The sequence below is a fragment of the Canis lupus genome, chromosome 9, assembly GCF_011100685.1.
Source record: "Canis lupus familiaris isolate Mischka breed German Shepherd chromosome 9, alternate assembly UU_Cfam_GSD_1.0, whole genome shotgun sequence".
NCBI lineage: Eukaryota > Metazoa > Chordata > Mammalia > Carnivora > Canidae > Canis > Canis lupus.
The window spans coordinates 44,654,966-44,677,034 of record NC_049230.1 but is presented as its reverse complement, the minus strand read 5'-3'; the positions used below and the strand labels follow the sequence as shown (position 1 = coordinate 44,677,034).

The following is a 22,069-nucleotide window of genomic DNA, read 5'->3' as shown; positions in this document are numbered from 1 at the left end:
GGTCATGATCCTAGGGTCCTGGGATCATGCCCCATGTTGGGATCCCCGCTCAGTGAGGAGTCTGTTTCTCCTGCCCCCTTACCTGTGAGAGCTTTCTCTGTTAAATAAATAAATACATACATACATACATACATACATACATTTAACAATAAAAAAGGGGGATTTCTTCCTTCCTTAAAAAAAAAAAAAAGAAGCTGCACATTGTGTGGACACTCCATAGGCTACCCAAGTACCAAAAGAGGCACAAGAGAAAAGCCCAAATATACAGCAATTGTGTTTCCACTTTCACTGCCTGCTTCTTCAGGGCCCACTATCCACTCACAGCCCCAGATCCAAGCTCCTTCCTGGGAGCCTGGGGCCCTCCAACAGGATTAAGCAAGCAATCCAGGTGCACAGTCTGCAGCAATATGTTCTAGAGCTCTACACCAGTGATGGCAGGGCACACAGCCTCCAGGGAACCACAAAGGCAAGGAGGGAAGAAGAAAGGGGCCCTCGTGCACACAGGTACAGGTCTCCCTGGGCTCCCACAAATACACAGGCCACAGCCATTAACACACAGGAGCTCTTAAGTGTAGCCCTGAGCCTTCCCTCCCATTGCTGGTAAACTGTGTGTGTATGTGTACGTACATGTACACACACACTCTCCAGGGTAGGCCATGCAAGCTAACTCCCTATCATATTTCCAGAAGATAAGAGCAGAGACAGTAGTCAAGTGTTCATGCTCCAGAGCTAGACTACCTAGGCTTGAATCTCAGCTCCACCTCTTACCAGCTGTGTGACCTTGGGCAAATCACTTAACATCTCCGTGCCTCTATTTCATGTTCAAAATAGAGTAATATCACCCAATCTCCGAGGGTTTCTGTAAGGATTAAATGAGTAAAGTATATCTAAAGTGTACTTAGAAGAGTGCTAGCACCACCTAAGTACTAACTACTCATAAACTTGACATGCCTCATAAACACGACAAGTCAGATCTGATTGCCAGGCTGTGGAAAAGGCCCTCATTCTCCTGGTTCTCCATCTTACTCTGGACCAGTTCACCAAACCTCTCTCTGCTGAGAATTCATTTAACAAGTAGTCTTCACTCCTAGAGGGTCCCAGGCAGAAATCCCAAGCTCTATCAATGACTCAAGTCTGGGCCCTGCCCTGACATCACCAACTGCTTCCCGGGTTTTCCTCTGTCCTCAGGCAATGCCCACATCTCTCATTCTGCCCATGCAGAAATCAGGAACAGCTCCAGTCAACCACGCCATACACAGAACATGCGGGTTTCTCTGCAGAGAGACTGCCATGGTGTTTCCACCAGAAGACATACAGTGTTTCTTTATTAGACAACCTAAGAATTCCTGATTCTAGTGGACCCGGAATCCAAAAGAACACTGGACATGAAACCCAAAGATTTAGGTTTAACTCTTTGGGCAAGTCACTTGAAACTCTCCAGGTCCGTGAGCCTGCTCCTCTGCAAAATGGAGACAGCATTACCTACACCCCAATGTGAAGGCAAGGAGATAAAATGATGAGGTATTTTAGTGCAGTGCCTGGCACATAGCAGGTCCTTGATATGGCTGGAATGTGGACTTTTTACCTCCTTCCCCTTACAGGCAAAATGTGAGAGAAGATATCTGAACCAAAGTACTGTGCTGGCTTGGCCAAGCACTTTAATATCGTTGGCAAGATGAGCTCTGTCAGGTGGTTTAGGAAAAAAAAAATCGTGGCTGGGATGCAGAGCTGCCCTCTGTACTGGGTGACAGGTTTTAGTCTGGATCCCTTCCTTCCCCCAGAATCTGGTTTACTTGGTCAAATCACCCACTGTTTCCAAAATGAGGCAGATGGGCTAAGGGAGCCACTTGTGTCTTCAGGTCACACACACCAGACCTGGCCAATGCCCACAAGGCTTTGGGAGCAGCTGCCCCACCATGCCCACCTAGGCAGATGACACATCTCCCCGTGGAGGGCTAGAAATACAGGCCCACAGACCTGTGTGCCTATCACATGATAGCATCGCAAGGCAAGAAAACCACACCCTGTGACTAACTCATCCTTCTCACTGGTTTGAAGCCTCGTGGTCACCATAGCAACAGGCTCCTGCTCCAGCCTGCCAGGCGGGGCTGATGCAATTCTCAGGCAGTGAGCAACTCCAACTGGGCTCACACAGCTCTGGGGGTGGGTGAGTGGGCGGAGCAAACAAAGAGGGAGGAGGTGGGCACACACCCTACAGAAAACTCTGCTCTCCCCACAGTTCCTTTGGAGGACTGGAGATAAGAGATGTGGGCCCTGAAGCAAGCAATAGATTCCCCTCTCGTGCACCTAACAAATACGGTCTCACCACAGTGGCTGCCACTTCTAGAAGATTCGTCTCTAAGGCCTTAGGAGATCCGGAGGAGGGAGAGACAGACGGCACCATCACCATTGGCCTCTCCACCACCACCACCCCATGGCCCCTTCCCTGCCTTCTGAGCCAGCATTCCCCAGCCCCCCCCCCCCCCCCCCCCCCCCCCCCGGGCAGCTAAAGCACCCCCCGCTACCCTCAGCCCACAGGAAGCCCAGCAACACAGAATTCAACAGGTGTAGCTTTACAGTTCTCTGCTCCGTTGTGTTCTCTGCCTATATTGCACGAAAGTACCCCTAAGTCTGGAACTCCCCGGCAGCTAAAATGTCCCCATGATACCACCGATCCCCATCCTCCCAGCTCTCTATCCCACTCCACAAAAGTCTCATTCACTGGCTGGAGTCAATGTGAGACAACAATCCTACACAGAGAATATACCAGCCAAGAGCCCACCTGACCTCTTAAAGCATTCAAGTCCCCCAACCTCATGGAATAAGAACTTGGGAAGGAGGGGGATAAAGTCACACACTCCCACTCCCCCGCGGGCGCGCGCGCGCACACACACACACACACACACTCAAGAAACAGGGAAGGAAGCCAGGTTAGGACCAGAGCTTGGCAACACTAATGGCCCTTTCCAGCATCCCAGTGCCTACCCATGGATGCAGGGTTCTCCCTCCCAAGGCTGTTGTCCTGGTGAAGATGCCTCTAGTGCCAGGAATGCTTTCCTCCTGCAGGCCCCACTCTCTTCTCCATCCCAAGAGCCACTACCCTCCCTACGTTCCCTCCTACCTGGCCCACATCAAGGGCATCCATCCAATCAGAAGCTGGGCTTTGGCACAAACAGGCCCTGCTCTGGGACCTTGTACTCTTCCCTGGGAGATGTGCAGGCGTGCGAGCAGAGGGAGGGAAAGCATGCTTCCACAGCACCCTCCCCCATGTGCTTTCAGGGGCCAGTCGCATGTCCCTGTGGTCACCCTGCCAGATGCAGGAAGTGGTTAACTCCAGGGGCCACTTGGGAGATGGTGTTCCACTGTGGGGTGTTCTGGTAACTCGTCCTGCAGGAGCCTCCAGGACTGCTGAGGACAGATGGGCAGAGATGGTAAATGGTCAGAGCTAGAGGTGGCTTTCCACATATAGAGATCAATGGAGTAGATCTGAGATGCCAGACATAAACACATCTGTGTGTGGTCACCTGAATTTTCTACAGGAGTGCCAAGACCATTCAATAGTTTTTCAACAAATGGGGCTGAGACAACTAGGTGTCTGCCTACAAAAGAATGAACTTAGACCCTTATTTCATATGTTATTTCATATACAAAAATTAATTCAAAATGGATTGAAGACCTAAATGTAAGAGCTAAAACTATAAACCTCTTGGAAGAAAACATAGGGGTAAAGCTCATAACCTTGGATTTGGCGAAGGACACAAAGCAAGAAAAGAAAACGTAGATAAATTGAACGTCATCAAAATCAAAAGCTTTTGTGCTTCAAAGGACAATATTGAGACAGTGAAAAGACAACCCACAGATCGGGAGAAAATATTTGCAAATCATATATCTAGTAAGGGACTTGTGGCTAGAGTATATAAAGAAATCTTACAAATCACTTGACAATAAGAAGACACATAACCCAACTAAAAAATAGGCAAAGGATCCAAACAGATATCTCTCCAAGGAGGGTAAAAGCAGCTTTCCTCCATTACATTGATGGATATCCAATGTGTACCTACTATATGCCGGGCACTGTGCCAGATGATAAGAACACAAATGGGAGGCAAAGGAGACTCAGCCTCTGTCTTTGTGAGGCTTACATCCAGTGCACGGACAGTGGACACTATGTGTCTGGTGCACCTTTAATTCTCATAATGAGGCAGAAACTCTGAGAGCTCCTGGCATGAGCAAACTGAGACACAGAGAGGTTAGGGAGCTAGCTCAAGAGCACACAGTTAATAAGTGGTGGGGCTGAGATTCCAACCCGGGGCAGTCTTCTCTCCAGAGCCCATATCCTGAACAATTGCATGATATTAAATATTATTAGAAATGATTCATTCTACTAGGAGTCAGAGAGAGCTGTTTGAGGGATGAAATAATGAACTGGTTTTGAACCTCTTCCTTAGGCAAGCAAATGGGGAAGGAGACTTGCGAGGTACAGATGCAAGAATCAAGCGGAGTCTGGGAAATTCGGGGGGAGTCAGAGGTTGTAGAGCAGAAGGCAGAAGTACAAGGTGAGGGCAGAGACAGTGCTGTGGTCCTAGAAGCCAGGAGGCTGGGCCATAGAGCCCCAAAGTCTATGCTAAGTAGTGGGACTCCTCCCTCCCAGAGGGCAATGGGGAACCACAGAAGCAGGAGGGGAATCTGATCCTATTTTAATTTGGAAGTGCCCTGAGTTGGCTGAGAGGAGCTGCCAGGGGAAGACATGGGTCTGGCTGACCAGCTATGGAGGACTGGGAAAGATGATGACTCAGGTGCAGGTGGCAGACAAGAGTGCTGAGAACATCCTCCTCCACGTGGCTCCTACATCTGTAACAAGGATAGGGTGGGCAGGGCAGGCATCTGCTGGCCACCAAGGGACAGAAGGAAAGGTGCTCACTGTGGGGTGTTGTTACCTGCCTCGCGACTGGACAACTCTGGGTCTGAGTCCAATGTGCTCCTCATAAGGACAATAATAGCTGGGGCCGAAGGGGACCCAGTTTAAGACACCCATCCCTACCAGCCAGCACCACAGGGAAGGCATGTATTCTAAGGTGTGCACACTTTGTCACGAGAGAGAGCCCGGGCCTCCAGTTGTAGTGGCTCATGACCAGGGCAGTTCCAAGAAATGAGCTTTTGCTGAAAGGGAACCTTGCCCAGGTGGCTGCTCCCCTCACATAGGTGACAGCGTCCTGAGAGAAAACAAATCTCTTTTTTTTTCTACATCACCTATTCCTCCCATCTCCCCATAACCTGCCCCCGTCCCCTCAGGTAACCATCAGTTTGTTTTCTAGAATCTGTTTCTTGGTTTGTCCCTCTCTCTTTTTTCCCTTTGCTCATTTATTTGTTTTGTGCTTAAATTCCACATGAGTGAGATCATTCAGTATTTGTCTTTCTCGGACTGACTTATTTCACTTAGCATTATATTCTCTAGATCCATCCATGTGGTTGCAAATGACAAGATTTCCTTCTTTTTATGGCTGGGTAATACTCCTCTGGGTGTGTGTGTGTGTGTGTATACACCACATATTTATCCATTCATCTATGAATGGTCCCTTGGGCTGTTTCCATATCTTGGCTATCGTAAATAATTCTGCAATAAACACAGGAGTGCATATACTCCTTTTAATTAGTGGTTTTGTATTTTGGGGGTAAATATCCAGTAATGTGATTCCTAAAAATAAATCTCTTTTCTATTTGTTTTTTTAAGAGCCATCTCCTAAAGTTTTGGCTGGGCAAGCAGGTTGAAGGCAAAGCCAGATGCTGTGCTAAAAGCTTTATGTGCAAGCTCCCTGCATGGAGCCTGCTTCTCCCGCTGCCTAGGTCTGTCTCTCTCTCTAGGTCTGTCTGTCTGTCTGTCTGTCTCTCTCTCTCTCATTCTGTCTCATGAATAAATAAATAAAATATTTTTTTAAAAAAGCTTTATGTGCATTTGCTTATTCAATCCTCTTAATAATTATGTGGCAGGTTCTATTAATGGCCCCATTTTGTAGATGAGTAAGTGGAGACCCAGGAAGGTTAAAAATAATTTGCTCATGGCTACGTGGCTAGTTAGTGGTGGAGCTGAGATCTGAATACAGGCAGTCTGGGTCCAGAACCAGCTCTTCTATCCACCTCCAACTTCTTTTAACGGAGTATTCTAACCTCTTCCCAGTGTAGCCATTGTGTCCAGAAAGATTAACAAAAATGAGATTCCAGACCCTGACACACAATTGGGCTCAGGGACAATAATAAGAGCCTATACTTATACTAACGATTGACCCACTTTATCCTCACTCTGTCCCAATAAGGTGGGTACTCTCAATATTCCATTTTCCAGATGAAGAAACTGAGGCACAGAGAGGCCACATGTCTTGCCCAAGGTCACATAGCTGCAGAGTGGCCAAGCTTGGAACCCAGGGAGTCTGGTCCCAGAAACCACCTTCTCTCTTGCTACCTGACCAAATCGGTAATGCAACAGAGCACACACTTCTAACATGCCCAGGGATTTGGTCTCTCAGGCCACAGCCCATGGGATGGGCTACAGGGGCAAGGCCACAGGTATAAAATGCCCAGTAGGAGTGGGGAGATGCCAATAGTCATGACAGATGGAAGAGTGGGAACCAGCAGGCACAGCGGTCTCATGCCAATGAGTGCATGCGCAGACTGCCCCGGTGAAAGCAGCAGAGCCATGCCCTGTGCCTACCTGCTGGGCACAGAACCACAAGGCCATCAAGCCAGACATACGAGGGGGCACATTCAGTCATCGTAAATTGACCCGTCAGTGCATTATGCAGTCACTCTGGCAGGTCACCTCTTAGGATGGATTAAAAAGGAGCATCTCACAACTAAGAGTAGGTATTGTCTGGTGAAGCTTGTTTCAGATATATATACAGTATGTATGTACGTGTGTGCTGTGTCACAGTGTAAAATGGTTTTCCTACTGTGGATTTTGTCCAAAACTAGAGGAGTACCATTATTACTACTAAATAAGTTATAGTTTATTCATAGAATAGAATTCTATGCAGCTTTGACAATGAATAATCTAAAGCAATAGGCAAGAACAAAGATGAATCTCAGAAATATAATTTTAAGCAGGAAAAGTTAAGCCACAGAAAAATACTTATACTATGATTCTATTTATATAAATCACTGGCAAACCTGCACAGTTATGTTATTTAGGAATACACACCTATGCGGTAAAACTCTGAAGAAAAGGAGGGAATGATTAACACGAAATTCAAGACAGTGGTTACCTCTGTCTGCATTGGGGGTGGGGGAGGGCAGTGAAGGTGAGTGTGATGGGATGAATTGTGTCTTCCCCAAAAAAAGATAAGCTGGAGTCTTAACCCCCAGCACTCAGAAATGTGACTCATTTGGAAACATGGTCTATACAGAGCTAATCGAGTTACAATGACATCATTAGGGTGGGCCCTAATTCAACATGACTCTTTTCTTTTTACAAAGGGGGAACGCAGATGTAGAGACATAGGGAGAATACTACGTGAAGAGGGAAGGCAGAGGTCAATCGAGGTGACGCATCTACAAGCTGTGAAACCCCAAGGACTGCCAGCAAACCAGCAGAAGCGAGGAAGGAGTCATAGAACAGATTCTTCCTCAGAAGGAATCAACCCTTCTGGCACCTTGATATTGGACTTCTGGTCTCCAGAAGCATGAGCCAACACATCTCTATTGTTTAAACACCCCAGTCTGTGGTGCTTTATGTTAGCAAACGAACACAGTGAGGCACACAGTCCCTTCACAGGCCTGGCCAAGGTCTCTCTAAGTTTAATGGAGGACAAATGGAGACTGTCTTGTAAGTCTTTATTAAGCCAAACCCAGACATTTAATCAACTCTTTAGTATATGTGCTATTTCATATAAAGAATAGAAATAAAAATCATGTAGGGATAGCCCCATCATTACAGGTTTTGGTTGAGGACACCGAGAACCTGCCTAGGGTCATGCAGCCAGGGAGCAGCCAGGCTTGGAGAAGACCCCAGGTCTTCTAATTCCCAGTTCATTGAAGGCCACTGTCAGAGAGCCACAGCCCAGAGTCACGCACAGAAGGCTAAATTCCCTCCAGAGGACAGGGAACCTGGAACTTTGAAGTCCCCTGGGAATGAGCAGGGACCCTTCACTCTTTTGTGCCAAGGACCCATGGCAGTCTGGTGAAGTGAATGGATTCTTTTCTTTTCTCTTTTCTTTTCTTTCTTTCTTTTCTTTCTTTTCTTTCTTTTCTTTCTTTCTTTCTTCTTTCTTTCTTTCTTTTCTTTTTCCTTCCTTCCTTCCTTCCTTCCTTCCTTCCTTCCTTCCTTCCTTCCTTCAATTTTTTTTATTTATTCATGAGACAGAGAAAGGCCGAGACACAGGCAGAGGGAGAAGCAGGTTCCCTGCAGGGACTTGATGTGGGACTCGAGCCCAGAACCCTGGGATCATGACCTGAGCCAAAAGCAGATGCTCAACCGAACCACCCAGGTGCCCTGAATGGATCCTTCTCTGAAGAATGTTTTGAAATGCATAAAGTACATAGGACTACAAGGGAAATCAGTTTCCCTGAAATGCTATGCGAGCTAGCCACAGGGACTCTGGTGAGTCCAAGAGGATGAACTGATGATCAGTGCCTGTGCATAGTAAGGACTCAAAAAAAGTCAGCCATGGTTATTGTCAATATTAGGAGTTGCTTCTGTGGCCTTGGGCCTGAGTCAGTGATGCTAAGGAGAGATACTGGGGTCCCACGTCTTGGAGCCTGGGGACCACAGTAGGGCCTAGATTCAGCTGAAGGATGAGGGATGCTACCCTGAACTCGGGCCCCTGGAAGTGATGGCACCCCCAGGGAGGGGGTGCTTGCCCAGAGAGAACAGGTCCCTTAGGACTGAAAGGAGAGGGACCCACAGCAGGCCTTGCCTGGGGACAGGGAGGCAGGCCCTCCAGGAAACAGAGCCCTGCGAGGGATCCACAGAGGACCTGTGTCCACAGTGCCTGTGGTCTCGTGTATTGCTAAAGGGCAAAAAGTGACATTCAGTGGGTGCATCCATGGGCCTGGCATCTCTGTGCATTACATAACCAAATTTCATCAAATGTCAGCTTTGCAACCTCACCATAAACATGAATCATACAGCGAATTCACAGATGAGGAAGCCAAGGGTTAAAGATGTAACTACTCCATAGAACCCACATTCACATCTAAGCCTCCCAGGTAAAGGAGAACCTTTACTGCAGACTAACAATCCTTCATTCATGTGTTCATTCATTCCTTTGTTCACTCAATAAATCTTTAGTTATGTGGAAGTCTCCCAAGGTGGGACACTTACCCAGTGAAGACACTGGCTTGACGTGCTTGTTGTTCTTGACTCTTTCAGCCTCTAGGGAGTGCTGCTGACAAGTGCTGTGGCTGAGAGAAGCAAGCAGGCAGCAGCGGTGCCTCACCATCTACTAGCCCAGCCAGAGAACCCTGCAGACTCCCAGCCCACGGACACCACGAAGGCTGGGACCTCAGCACCCATCTTGGGCCTTTCAGAAACACCACCCATCTGGAAGTTAAGTCTTTCCTACTGGGTCAAGGTCGCCTGTTAGGTCTTCTAACCTACCCCACCCCCCGCAGGGCTGACTAATAGTCATGACAGCATCCATGCTCCCCTGAACCCCAAACCAGCCCAGTGAGGTACTTCCACTGCAGAGAGGCTCATTGACAACCTGCCCAATGCCACACAAACATTTTCATTTTCAACAGGGCTCGAGAATTCAGATCCAGGCTCTTGCAACTTTGCATTTTTTGTTTCCTTTATCCACATATCCTTTGGAGATTAGAGGATCCCCAGCAGAAGTAAGAATGTAGAACCCTCATTTCACGGGGGGGGGGGGGGTACCCAGTGAGTGTTAATTAATGATAACAATCACTCCTTATTCTGGTATAAAACAGTATGCTAAACACATGTTGTCACCACTCATCATCTTAGCTGATTTTTCCAGTGACCTCACAACACACACAGGACAGATTTTATAACCCTCACTTTGCAGATGAGGAAAGATTCAGACAGAATGATTTTCCCTGGACACGGGCTAGTTTCCTGGAGTGTGCCCCTCCAGTCCATTCTCCCTGCTTCTCCACCCTGGTTTCTGCCCCCAGAGAAATCAGAGGAAGAGAGGGCATGAGGTGGGACATTTCTCCCCCTGCCCTTCCCTGTGGGCCACTAAGGGTATATGCTTCCTCTGAAGGTTGCAGCTCCTGCCAAGCCTCAACACATGGCCTCCGTGCCTCCAGGTATGAGAACCAGAGCCTCCCCTTCCCCTGCTCACATTTTGGTCATAGTTCTGTTTAAGCTCTCCCCAAACTCCCCAGCCCGAGTGTGCCACCTGTTTCCTGCTGGACCCTAATGGATGCTGCAGTAAAGCAACTGACTGGGGACTCCGGTCTCCAGATGGCTGAGCCAGGGCATCTCGGAACCTGCCAACAAGCACTTATTGAACAGTCCCTCGGGTGCTGGGGGAAGAGGATGCAGAGAAAGGAAGAAGATGGCAGACAACTGGAAGAAACTAGTAGCAGAGACATCAGACAAAGCTCTTGGTCTCGGATTTCTCTTTAAATTAACTGGAGTTAACCTTTGGAAAATGAAGAAAGACCACAACACTGAGAAACTGGACCTGGGGGAGGCACGTGGTAGAAAAAGAGGTAGGGGACGCTTGGATCTAGGCTTCCAGCCAAACAGAGCCACTAATGCTACCTACATGAGAGTTCTCGAAACTGGTCTCCAGTGACAAGCTGGGACAGAGCCAGGGCAGCCCCTCATAGCAGCAGGTACTTCCACACTGTGCCCCTGGGATGGGCTTGAGAGAGAAGCTGCGGGCACTTGATCCTCACCCCGTCTGAAAGAGCCAGCTGGAGAAGGGGAGATGCCACCTGTTGGTTTGCAGATCCTCTTTCCTTGGCACAAGCATCCAAGGCTGGTGCTGGGACATGGGGCTGTTAGAGGTTTCGATCATGCCCTGGCCTCCAGCCTCACCTCTGCCAGGAGCACACAGTTCGGCTACATGCCCAGACCTGAGGTGACAAAGAAGAGCAAAGAGGAAGAAAGCTCTTCTCAGGGGGTAGGATGGTGGAACGTGGATTTTTCTCCCCTCTATTTTTGGGTATTTTTCTCATCTTCAAGAACTGCATGCATTCCTTATACAAAGGGAAAAAATTCTATCCTGGAGAATCATGAAGATTCTTAAGAAGGAAGTTATCACATTGTAACACAATTATTTGTGAGTTAATAAATCTGAAGGGGATCTGGAATTAGGATTTACAGTCATCGACCTCAGACAGGCCTGGGGCCCAGGCCAGTTAAGGACACTCACTTTCTACAACCTCTCAGCAAATACAGAGATGAATCTCTTGCACCTGGTGACAGGCTGGCATGTGGCCAGTGTCTCCACAACATGATGGGGAGGGGGGGTGCAGGTGAGTATAGACCCTACTGTGAGGTCTTCATGCCTGCCTAAACCTTCTTTCCATCCAGGGATCTCAAGGGAAACCATGAAGTCACACCTCCCTCTGGGAGCAGGCTGTGTTATCACCTGCTCTGTGAAACCATCCCTGGAGGTTTCTATGTCCTTGACCTTAAAGAAACTTTACATCTTTAACTGTGGTAGTTGCTACCAACTGCAAGATGTAGCCTCATGTCCTGTTAAAGACCAAGAACACAGGGGTCCAACTGCTTGGGTTCATATTCCAGCTCATCACTGACTATGCGTCTTTGAGCAAGTTACTTGCCTAATTTATGCATCTGTGTTCTCATTTATAAAGTGAACATATGTGTCTTCTTCATAGGATTGTTGTCAAGAATAAGAGAATTTATATGCATAAAGTGCTTAGAACAATGTAGGACATATAGCAAGTGCTAGATACATGATAGCTATTATCACTGGCATTTTCCCATTAATCATATCATTATTTTTTTGTGTCAAGTCTATAAAAACAGTATCAGTATTTCTGTGTCAAGTCTACAGAAGCTTCTCATCAGCTTAGCCTCTAGGAATCAGGGGGTGGCCCAGAGGAGAGAAGAGAGTAATGAAATCAACAAGGAACATCTAGATGGGTCCCTGGCTAAGTGTTACATACATGCCATTTAATCTGGGGTAGAGACACCAGATAAAAAGCAAGACACCCAGGAAAATGTGAACTTCAGATGAGTAAGGAATAAGTTTTAGTACAAATATATCCCAAATAGGGGGATCCCTGGGTGGCTCAGCGGTTTGACGCCTGCCTTTGGCCCAGGGCGAGATCCTGGAGTCCCAGGATCGAGTCCCGCATCGGGCTCCCAGCATGGAGCCTGCTTCTCCCTCTGCCTATGTCTCTGCCTCTCTCTCTCTCTCTCTCTCTCTCTGTCTATCATAAATAAATAAATAAATCTTTAAAAAAATATCCCAAATATGGGATATACTTACATTTACATTTTTTCATTCTTTATCTAAAATTCACATTTAACTGGACATCCTCTATTTTTCTTTGCTGAAAACTTTGGCAGCCGTATCATTATGGGTCGTAACATTCTCATCTTATAGGTGACTAAACAAAGCTCAACGAGGTTAAGTAAATCACCCGAGATCATTGTTGGAGCAAGTACTTAAAGGCTATGTTCTGTCAGCCACACATTGGTTCCCTCCAGCTGCTCCTCTCAGAAGAAACAAGCCAGAAGCCCAAGAAGTCAAGCCCTCAATTACCTGCCTACAGCAGCACGCTCCTCAGCCCCTGGACAGGAAGTGTACACATGAGAAGAGCCAATTTTTCTGCAGAGTGGGAGCTATTGCTCCACCAAAACCAGTGCCCCAGAGAGCCTTCCTGCAGGAGAGGAAGGGTGGGTGACCAGCAGGTAGGAGGTCCCCAAGAGGGCTGCCGGCAGCCAGGGCAGCAGCCCCAGCCCTTCCGGAAGCTGCTCTTGCCTATGGCTGGATTCTGGAGGCAAAGAGCCCAGGGGAAAACTCTGGAAGCACCAAAGGAAACCCCTCCGGAAGTCCTGAAATGTTTCCACAGCCCAGGGAGAAAACGTTAAAGTGAAAGCAGCTGTAAGAACACTGACAGGAGGGCCAGGCTGGCCTCTCAGAGTCCCAGGCATGACCACAGTGCCCCAGCAGCCCTGGCCCAGGTCACAAGGCCCCCTCCGCAGAGTTCACACAGATGGCTTCGGGCCTCCCTGGGCTCCAAAGAACACCTCCATGCCTTTCCAGGGAGGGGCCCCATCTCTGCCTTTCTGGACTCCAAGGCAGGTTTCACTTCAGTCATTCTCAGCTCTATTTTTACTCAAAGGTGGCAAGAAACAATGAAGGTTAGAAGCAGGACAATTAAGTCACCTGATTCCAACTCTGCAAAGCCAGGGACCATGGCTAACCTTTGCTGAGAGCAGGACAGGGAAGGGTTCTAAAAACCTCTGGGGGACTTCTCTTCAGGGCTAGAAGCTTAGGTCTAAAGCCCACTCCCCAGTCCATGACTTCCCAAGGAGGTGACATTCAGCCTCATCATCATCTAGTTAAGAAAGGTCAACGGGTGCTTCTCTAGGGAAAGGAACAGCGAACAGCATGCAGAAAATACCAAACCACGATGGGGCATGGTGTGTCTGAGGACTTGAAGAATTCAGTTTGGCTGGAGGGTCGGGAGTGTGGTAGGGAACACCAGGAAGTGAAGCGAGAGGTGGGCTGGGGACAGTGTCTGAAAAGGCTCCCCACACTATGCTAAGGGGTTTAGAAGGGAGGTAGGAAGGTGCCAGACTGGCAAGTGGTTGAATCAGATCCTCTAGAACGGCTTCGAAGAGCCTAGGTCCTTCCTACTCAGAATGGGCATCACCGGGGGCTTGCTAGAAATGCCAAATGAAGGCACCTGGATGGCTCAGGCAGTTAAGTGTCTGCCTTCGAGTCAAGTCATGATCTCAGGGTCCTGGGATCCAGTCCTGCATTGGGCTCCCTGCTCAGTGGGGAGTATGCTTCTCTCTCTTCCTTTGATCTTCCCCCACTGTTTGTGCTCTTTCTCTGAAATAAAAAATAAAATCTTAAAAAAAAAAAAAAAAAAAAAAAAGCTAAGTGGGAGACTCTGCTCTGGACTTACTGGATCAGAATCTATTTTCACGGGCAGCCCCGGTGGCTGAGCGGTTTGGTACCTGCCTTTGGCCCAGGGCCTGATCCTGGAGACTGGGGATCAAGTCCCATGTCGGGCTCCCTGCATGGAGCCTGCTTCTCCCTCTGCCTGTGTCTCTGCCTCTCTCTCTGTGTGTGTCTCTCATGCATAAATAAATAAAATCTTTAAAAAATAAAATAAAAAGAATCTATTTTCACAAGATGCCCCTGCTGATTCACAGACCTGATGTGAGTGAGGCCCTGAATTATAGGTGGGACTGAGAGAGGATCACTGACTGACTTAGCCTCTCCAATATCCTTTTTTGACTGGCCTTCTGCCCTCCTTAGGCCCAGCCCTACTGCCTCCTTGCATCTCTCCTGCTCCATGATTCTCTTAGGTGGTCCTTGTATGATGGACCTGGGCCCCTCAGAACACTGTTTCTTTATACCTTCTCCACCAATCACCAAACGTCACCAAGCGTTTCCAAGCTACCACGTGGTTAGGGCACAGCTGGGTATGTGGGAACAGGAGAAGCACGTGGTGGTTAAGAGCCAGTCCCCAAACTGGAAGAGGCATGCAGAGGAGTTTTTCAAACATACAGTTCTCATTCAGAGGACCCTGGCACTTGGGCCTTTCTGGTGCAGACCACAGGCTGGGGGAACTGACATACATCCGGGTTTAGAGTCCAGCTCAGCCCTTTATAAGAAAACTGTTTAATGTCTCTAGAATCCTTTTTTAAAGTTTCCTCATCTATAAAACTGGATAAAAATAGGTGCGACCTCCACAGGAGGTTGAAGCTTAAATGGAACATTGTTTGTAAAGTACTTAAGGACAGTGTCTGGCACTCTATAAATGGCAGCCTTTGTTATTTTTCTTCATGTCTCTAGGGAGTGTAGTCTGACAGAGAAGAAATGACAACAGACTGGAAACACCATATAGGAAAACACTACAGAACAACAGGTAAGAAAGTGCTCCATGATGGGGCCCAGAAAAAAAAAAAAAAAAAAAAAAAATGATGGGGCCCAGAGCAAGCAAGAGCTCTGAGCTGGGGCCCTCAACCAGGGGAGCACTACAATCAGGCATGGGAGGCTTCCTAGAGCTGGTGGGCATCAAGCTGAGGTTTGAGGTTGGAAGGGAGTTCAACAGAGCATGGAGGTTGGCTGCGGGATGCTGGGAAACCTGAAAGGAAAGTGTGAGGATCCCCTAACGTGGAGGATCTTGAAGGCAGTTTGGATCTCATCTGGAAATAAAATGTGGCCCCATGGAAGGTTTCTGGGCAAAGGAGTGGCAGATGGAAGTGGGTTTACCATAACTCCGGCTACAGGGAAAGGTGGGGTGGCATCAGAAAGCATCAGAAAAGGGAGCCCCGGTGGCCCAGTGGTTTAGCGCCACCTTCGGCCCGGGGTGTGATCCTGGAAACCCGGAATCAAGTCCCACGTCAGGCTCCCTGCATGGAGCCTGCTTCTCTCTCTGCCTGTGTCTCTGCCCCCCCCCCCCCCCCTCTCTCTCTGCTGTCATGAATAAATAAATAAAAGCTTTAAAAAAATAATAAAAAGAAAAGGGGCTTCCAGGTGCTCAGCCATCTGCTGCAAGGGCCCTGCCTGTGGTGGCAGCAATCAGCCAGGACAGGGTTCCCAGGCCAGAAACGGCATTCAGACATCAAATTTGTGTCCCATCCTTCCTTTCCAGGGAGGAGACAGAACCAGCTCCTGCTTTTGGCCTCTAAAGTTTCTACAACCAAAGATGGCACACAATGCCCATTGACATCTAGGTAGGCACCATCCAGGCCCAAAAGGGGAACATTTAGTCAGGAGCTGCCATGGGGCCTGCAAATGTTTGCCCACCTAAATCAAGGGGAAATGGTGTTTCCACATGGCTGAGCGGCACACCAGCTGGTCCCTCATTAACCCTCTCAATCATGCACTAGAAAATGAACAACAAAGGCATTTTGCTCCATTAACACTGGCGTTTGCCCTGCAGGGGAAAGGAGGTAGGGAGGATACCAGTGTTGTCTAGACAGAGGCACTCAAAAAGGCAGATGCCTGAATTTCTGCCACTCAGGGAAGGGGTGAACACAGAGGTCTGGTGTGCCTGCCATGCCAGAAATCCCCAGCAGAGGCCAACCACAATGGCCATTCTCTCTTCTCATCCTTGCATGAGGGTAACAACCTTTCACAGGTTTACTGTGAGGATTAAATGAGATCATGAATGTGAGAACACTAGCCCACATCTGGTACCCACTAGATATCCAATCAACCGCTTCGTTCTTTTTGCTTTTATTGAAAAGTGAGCTCAAAAGAGGTATGTGTCATGGGTGGCTCTTCACCTGTCTAGAATCCAGTTACAGTCTGACTTGGTTCCTGGTCTGTAGTCATCCTCCTAGGGATGGGAATAAAGGACCCTGGAGTTATGCTACCCAAACTGTGATCCCCAGACTGTTCAGTAGCACTGGCATTACTTGGGAGCTTGCTAGAATGCAGAACCTTGGGCCTCAGATCTGTTAAGATGCAGATGAGAATTTGCATCTTAACAAGATCCCCAGGCGATTCAAATACACAGCAGAGTTTGAGATTCTGCTCTAGTATATTTGTCCCTAGGAGAAAACCATCTTCTCTCCTCTCCTCTCCTCTCCTCTCCTCTCCTCTCCTCTCCTCTCCCACCACAGGAAATAGGGGTCCTGGGTAGACAGAAGTAGAGAATGTCAACACAGAAGGGCCCTTTGATTAGCACCTACTTGCTAGCCACACTGCATTAAAGCACACTCAGGCACATGTTGAGAAAATTATTCCCATCTTGATTCCTTTCAATCTCCCTGTTAGTGAAGAAGAAAGACTCTGTTTGATGCCAGTATGTCTTTAACATCCCTGTATCTTCTATTCCTTTTTCTTTAAACAAGGACACAGGAGGTTCAGATCTAGATCCTTCCAAGGGCAACAGTGCATAATTAGAATTAATAACACTGTTTAATTTTTAGTGCATTTATTTGTAAGGTAACTTTTGGTTTATTCCAAGTGGTACAGATTTTCCACTAGTTCCCTTTCTAAGTAAGTTATATTTTAAACTGAATCAAATTGAAGAAAAACATTAAGTCCATAGGAATAAAACTGTGTGAATCTGGCAAAAACCACAACACAGGTATATAAATGACTATAGTTCAGTAAATTATTATTCCTTACAGTTTATAAAAGCCCTTTTGAGATAATCTTGTCTGCTGTTTTCATACTGTAGGTCATGAAATCAATGTAGCGGGTCATGACCAGCACTTTCTGGGTTTGCTTTGAATGCAATGAAATGGCATGGAATAGAAGAGTATAAAAATTTAAGTACATTGCAAATATTATAGAAAAGTTAAGTACAGTCCAATGAAACTTTTGTTTTACTTTGTGTATCTACTGGTTTATAACATAAAATATACGTATTATGTTTAGGTTGTAAGAGTTAGCAAGAGTTAGCATCTAGCTTAATCTCCCAGCCACTGCTAAGTTAATTTCAATGGTGAGGAGCTAACTCCTTTGACCAGGCCACCTGTGAGCAGGCCCTTAATGGTATACACTGGAGGTCCCCACCTTAGCCCTCTGGCTCCTGTCTCATGACACAGAGCTGACAGTAGTAGCTACTGCAGCAGGTCATGAAACGGGCACTCCCCAGCCCTGCTCAGGTGAAGGAGGATTTGGGCACTTTGCAATGAGGCATCATTTCAACCTGCACAAAAAGAATTGTGGAGAAGCACTAGAGTGGAGCCATGTCCTTTTTGGAGGGACAGGATCCCCATCACCAGGACATGCTCTCCCAGCCCTCTCAATTCTTTGGCTCGGGCAGCCCCATTTCAGCTGTCTTCCCTTAGTGGTGTCTCTTCCCTTGAAAGGCTGGGGGGGAAGGGCAAGAAGAACAGGAGACAGCTGGGGGTAAGGATGAGGGGTGCAGGGAGGGGGGTGGGATAGAGAGCACCACAGGGTGGCACCTAGAGGCTAGACCTGGTCAAGGCCGAACCCCTGGTCTGACTGCATCCTGGAACCACAGGGAGGGCAGTAGCATGGGAGGGTCAGGTCATGGGTCCCTACACCCAACTCAACAGGAATTCCTAAAAATGCCTGCAGACTCAATGAGGGAAGTACGCTGCCAGTGAATTTTCAGGCAGGGAAGAGAATGGAGTTGTGGAATGCCCCTCTCTCCTCCCCACTTACACCTTCAGGCTTTGGTTCTCAGCTCAGGGAAGGCAATCCTCTGTTTTATCACATCCAGAACACTTAGCACACACAAACCCTTTCTGCAACGATCCTGAAAGAGGGGTCTGGTAAGGTGAACAACGTAGGGTACAGGCCATACCCAGCCCCAGCAGACTGACCCCTTGGCAGGGGGCTCTGGGCTCTGGGGCCCTTGGGGGGATGGGGAGAGGGGCTGGAGGGGCTGTATGGAACCACCCCATCATTAGCATGCTGTGCCTGCGCGAGTTCAAAAGCAGAACCTGGAACTGCAGCACAACTGGCCCTGGGCAAAGGACCTTGGTGTGCAGTGGCCTGATTTAGGGCTGAGGGCCCTTTATTCTCCTCTGGAAACTGTGGAGGTGAATTTTAAAAGGCCGAGGAGTGAGACCAGCACGCCTTGGCTGTGCCAAGTCCCCTCCTCCAGTCCCCATCTCCTTGCCTCTCGCCTTCCTCTGCTCTAGAAACTGGGCACTAGCTGTACCTCATTTCTACCCCCCAAAGCCTATTTTCTCTCTTTCCCTTAAAACTTGTTTTGTTGTTGTTAATCATCAGTGTTTCTGGCCAATAATCCCAGGGAGAAGGTAATCTCACTCTCCAAGTGCCTATGGGGAGATCTCCTTGGGATCACTCCTTAGGAAGAGGTAGTCCAGTTAGTAGGCACCTACAGGCCACCTGTAGGCCAAGAGCTCCTTGAACACCATGGGGGAGCCAAGACAGTTTTTACAGTTGTCATTTTAGCTAGAGAGGTGAACAGATCAATCAACGTCCATGAACCCCCAGCTGCCAAGGGGCCTTCACTGACCCGGCTATGAGAGGCAAAGGGTGTAGGAGAAAGCAAGTTTCGAATCCAGCCAACCTCATGTTCAAAGCCTGGCTTGTGCTCTAGCTCTAGAAACTTGAATTAATTACTTAACTTCCCTGGGCTTGTTTCTTTCCTTTCTATAAAGTAGAGATAATAACTCCTGCCTCACAAAGTAGGGCCTAATGGGGATTGGTGATAAAACAGGGTAGGTGCCCAGGACAGTGTTGACACGTTGTAGGTACTCAACAGGATTGGCTATAACCATTATTGCTGTTGGAAGCTACACAGAGAGTCCGAGCAATCTGAAATCTGATCCAGTTCAAACTGGAGACCTTTGCCAATAACCTAACTTCCCTGTTCTCTCATCTCTATAAAACAGGGGGCTGGTAACAGGTACTTTGTTGGGGTGTTAGGATAACATAAGGAAAGTGTATAGCACAGCACAGCATCTGGCACATAGTAGGGCTGGTTATAGGTCATGTCCATTCTTCCCAAACCAAATGGAAAAACTAATTTCTACAAACCCAGCAGGACTGACAAGCTTTCTTTTTACTGGGCCCAGTGAGAGACCCAAGGGTGAGGTTTTTATGTACCTTTGAGGCACCCAGACACATTTCCCAAAGAGGTTCCCATCGTGCAACTCCAAGGTGTGCCATCATATGGAACGCACTGCCACTCTGACTCCAGAATTCCCAGAAAAGGGTTTTTCACCTAAAATTTCACCTTCAAAGGAGAAACTCATTCACAAAGACAGCCCCTCCGCTCTTTAGGCCCAGGGTAATTTGCAGCTGAACAAGGCAACCACAAATGAGGAAATAAATTGTTGCTGTGGAGAAAAGATAAAGAACTGGGCTTAATTACACAAAATCTGGGCAGCCTGGGTAGCTCAGTGGTTTAGCACCGCCTTCGGCCCAGGGTGTGATCCTGGAGACCTGGGATCGAGTCCCATGTTCGGCTCCCTGCATGGAGCCTGCTTCTCCCTCTGCCTGTGTCTCTGCCCCGCCCCCCCGCCCTCTCTCTCATGAATAAATAAATAAAATCTTAAAAAAAAATTACACAAAAATCTTTGGTCTCCATAATCTTGGTTCATTAAACCCTTGCTGCTGGCCAGGAGGCAATGCCCAGGAGGAAGGGGTTAGCCCGAGTATTAATAGGATCAGCCCTTCAATCCCATGAAGGCAATTATGGACACATCCTTTCCGAACAGCCCCAAGTAAACCCACAGATCCCCAGCCAATATGGGGCTTTTCTAGGCAGCACTGGCTCTGCCGACACATCAGTGAGGCAAAAGGCCATGTTGCCCAGAGTGACAAGGACTCTGAGCTCCAGCACCACTGGCCCACTCAAGGCCTTCTAGGCACTCATCCCTTTCTGGAGACCTTGCTCACCTTATGCAAAATGCCTGACCACATCCTCATGTCTGCCTACGGTCTAGAAGGAGGGACATGCAGGCTTCAGAAGTAAGGGTGGAGAAAAGAGAAAAATGGCACTTGACAAATTAGGCCATCACAGAGCCCACCCCACCTGCCCCATCTCCTGAAGACCACACTGACCCTGGTAGTTTCTACATGGCTACTAAACCCACATTCATTTTTCATTCTGGTGTGTGCCAGGGAAGAAAGGGCAGAAGAGAAGATAGAAAACATCTATTCCTCATCCATTCAGTCATGGTTCCAGTTGGCTCCACCTCGAAAAGCTCTTTGCCAAATGCCTTGGGCAGGGGGTTGGACTGGGCATCTATTCCCAATCCCCATATGGGGACATTTCTATAGTCTGCCTATTGCCCTGATTTCTTCCTTCCCATTTACAGGGTCTGGACAGGTTCCCTTCAAGCTGCAGGAACAAGTGGGACACTCCTACTGCCAGTCAGGAGTATCCATGGCTCCAACTGAGCCTTTCTTGTCCAAAGAAATGCAAACTAAGGCAGACTCAGGCCACAAATCAAAATCCACCTCTTCTATCCTGCTCTCAAGACAGGTGAGCTCCAGGCCTCTTCCTACTGGTGCTCAGCGGAAAGTGCTAAGAGCGTGTAGGTAGAATGTGATGGGTACTGGAGCTCCATGGATTGCCTCCACCTATCACAGCCAGGGGCCTGGCAGAAGCAAAGAAGGAAGGACGTGGAGTTGACTGTGAGGCCAACTGTGAAGCTGCCTAGTTCCTGGTTTGCCCCTACGGGGCTCAAGCTGAGCCAAACAGCTGCAGCACCAACCCTGGCAGTAAAGTCTTCCAATTGCACAATCACAAGCCCTAGCAGCGCGTGGGACTCCCTTGGGGGGTCTCCGACTCCACTACAAATGCTACAATTACCAAATCCACACAGCTGGAAACTTGTGAATGGGCCAATGAATGGGTTCCTGGGATTTCTGGTGGAGTAAGGAGTTAAAGGAGCCAAGAACCCAGTTTTCTTTTCCCTCTTATGCTACCAAAAATTACTGAAGGCTTATTAGGAATGAGGAGCTGGCCAAGGCACCACCTAAGGACCACGTCCAGCACTCTGCACCAGCCAGCACCCTCACCGCCTTTACGGCCCTTTCTACGCATCAGCAAACCTTTCACGGACCCCCGTTTGTGATGAGGACCATGATGAGCTGGACAGCTGAGCAGCAGTCCCGTAGCGCTCCTCACCTTCAAAACACCTTATAAACATTAATTAATCCATATGGGATCTACAAGAGACGTCATGGCCTGGCATTACAGAGGGGTATGCACAGGGTACCCAGGAATCAGACCACACCTCAGGGAACAGCCCAAGTCTTCCATCCCACCTGCAAGAGTGAGGCAGGATGGGTTTTCTCACTATTCCTCTGTCTTCTACCCACTTAGCTAATTCTTCACAAATGTTCCTGTCATCTCTTCTGTTTCCTAAAGAACAACAGCAACAATCACAATAACAAAAATTTTCTCTGAGTAGATGACTTCTTCTCCCATCAGCCCCACCTGAGACTCCAGCAGCCATGACAATAATTGGCTGGTG

General features: G+C 48.2%; 1 protein-coding gene across 3 annotated transcripts in view; it reads right to left on the bottom strand.

Moving 5' to 3' along the window:
* ABR (ABR activator of RhoGEF and GTPase) overlaps positions 1–22,069 on the bottom strand; it is a 186,263-nt gene that overhangs the window by 113,535 nt on the left and 50,659 nt on the right. The window lies entirely within an intron of this gene.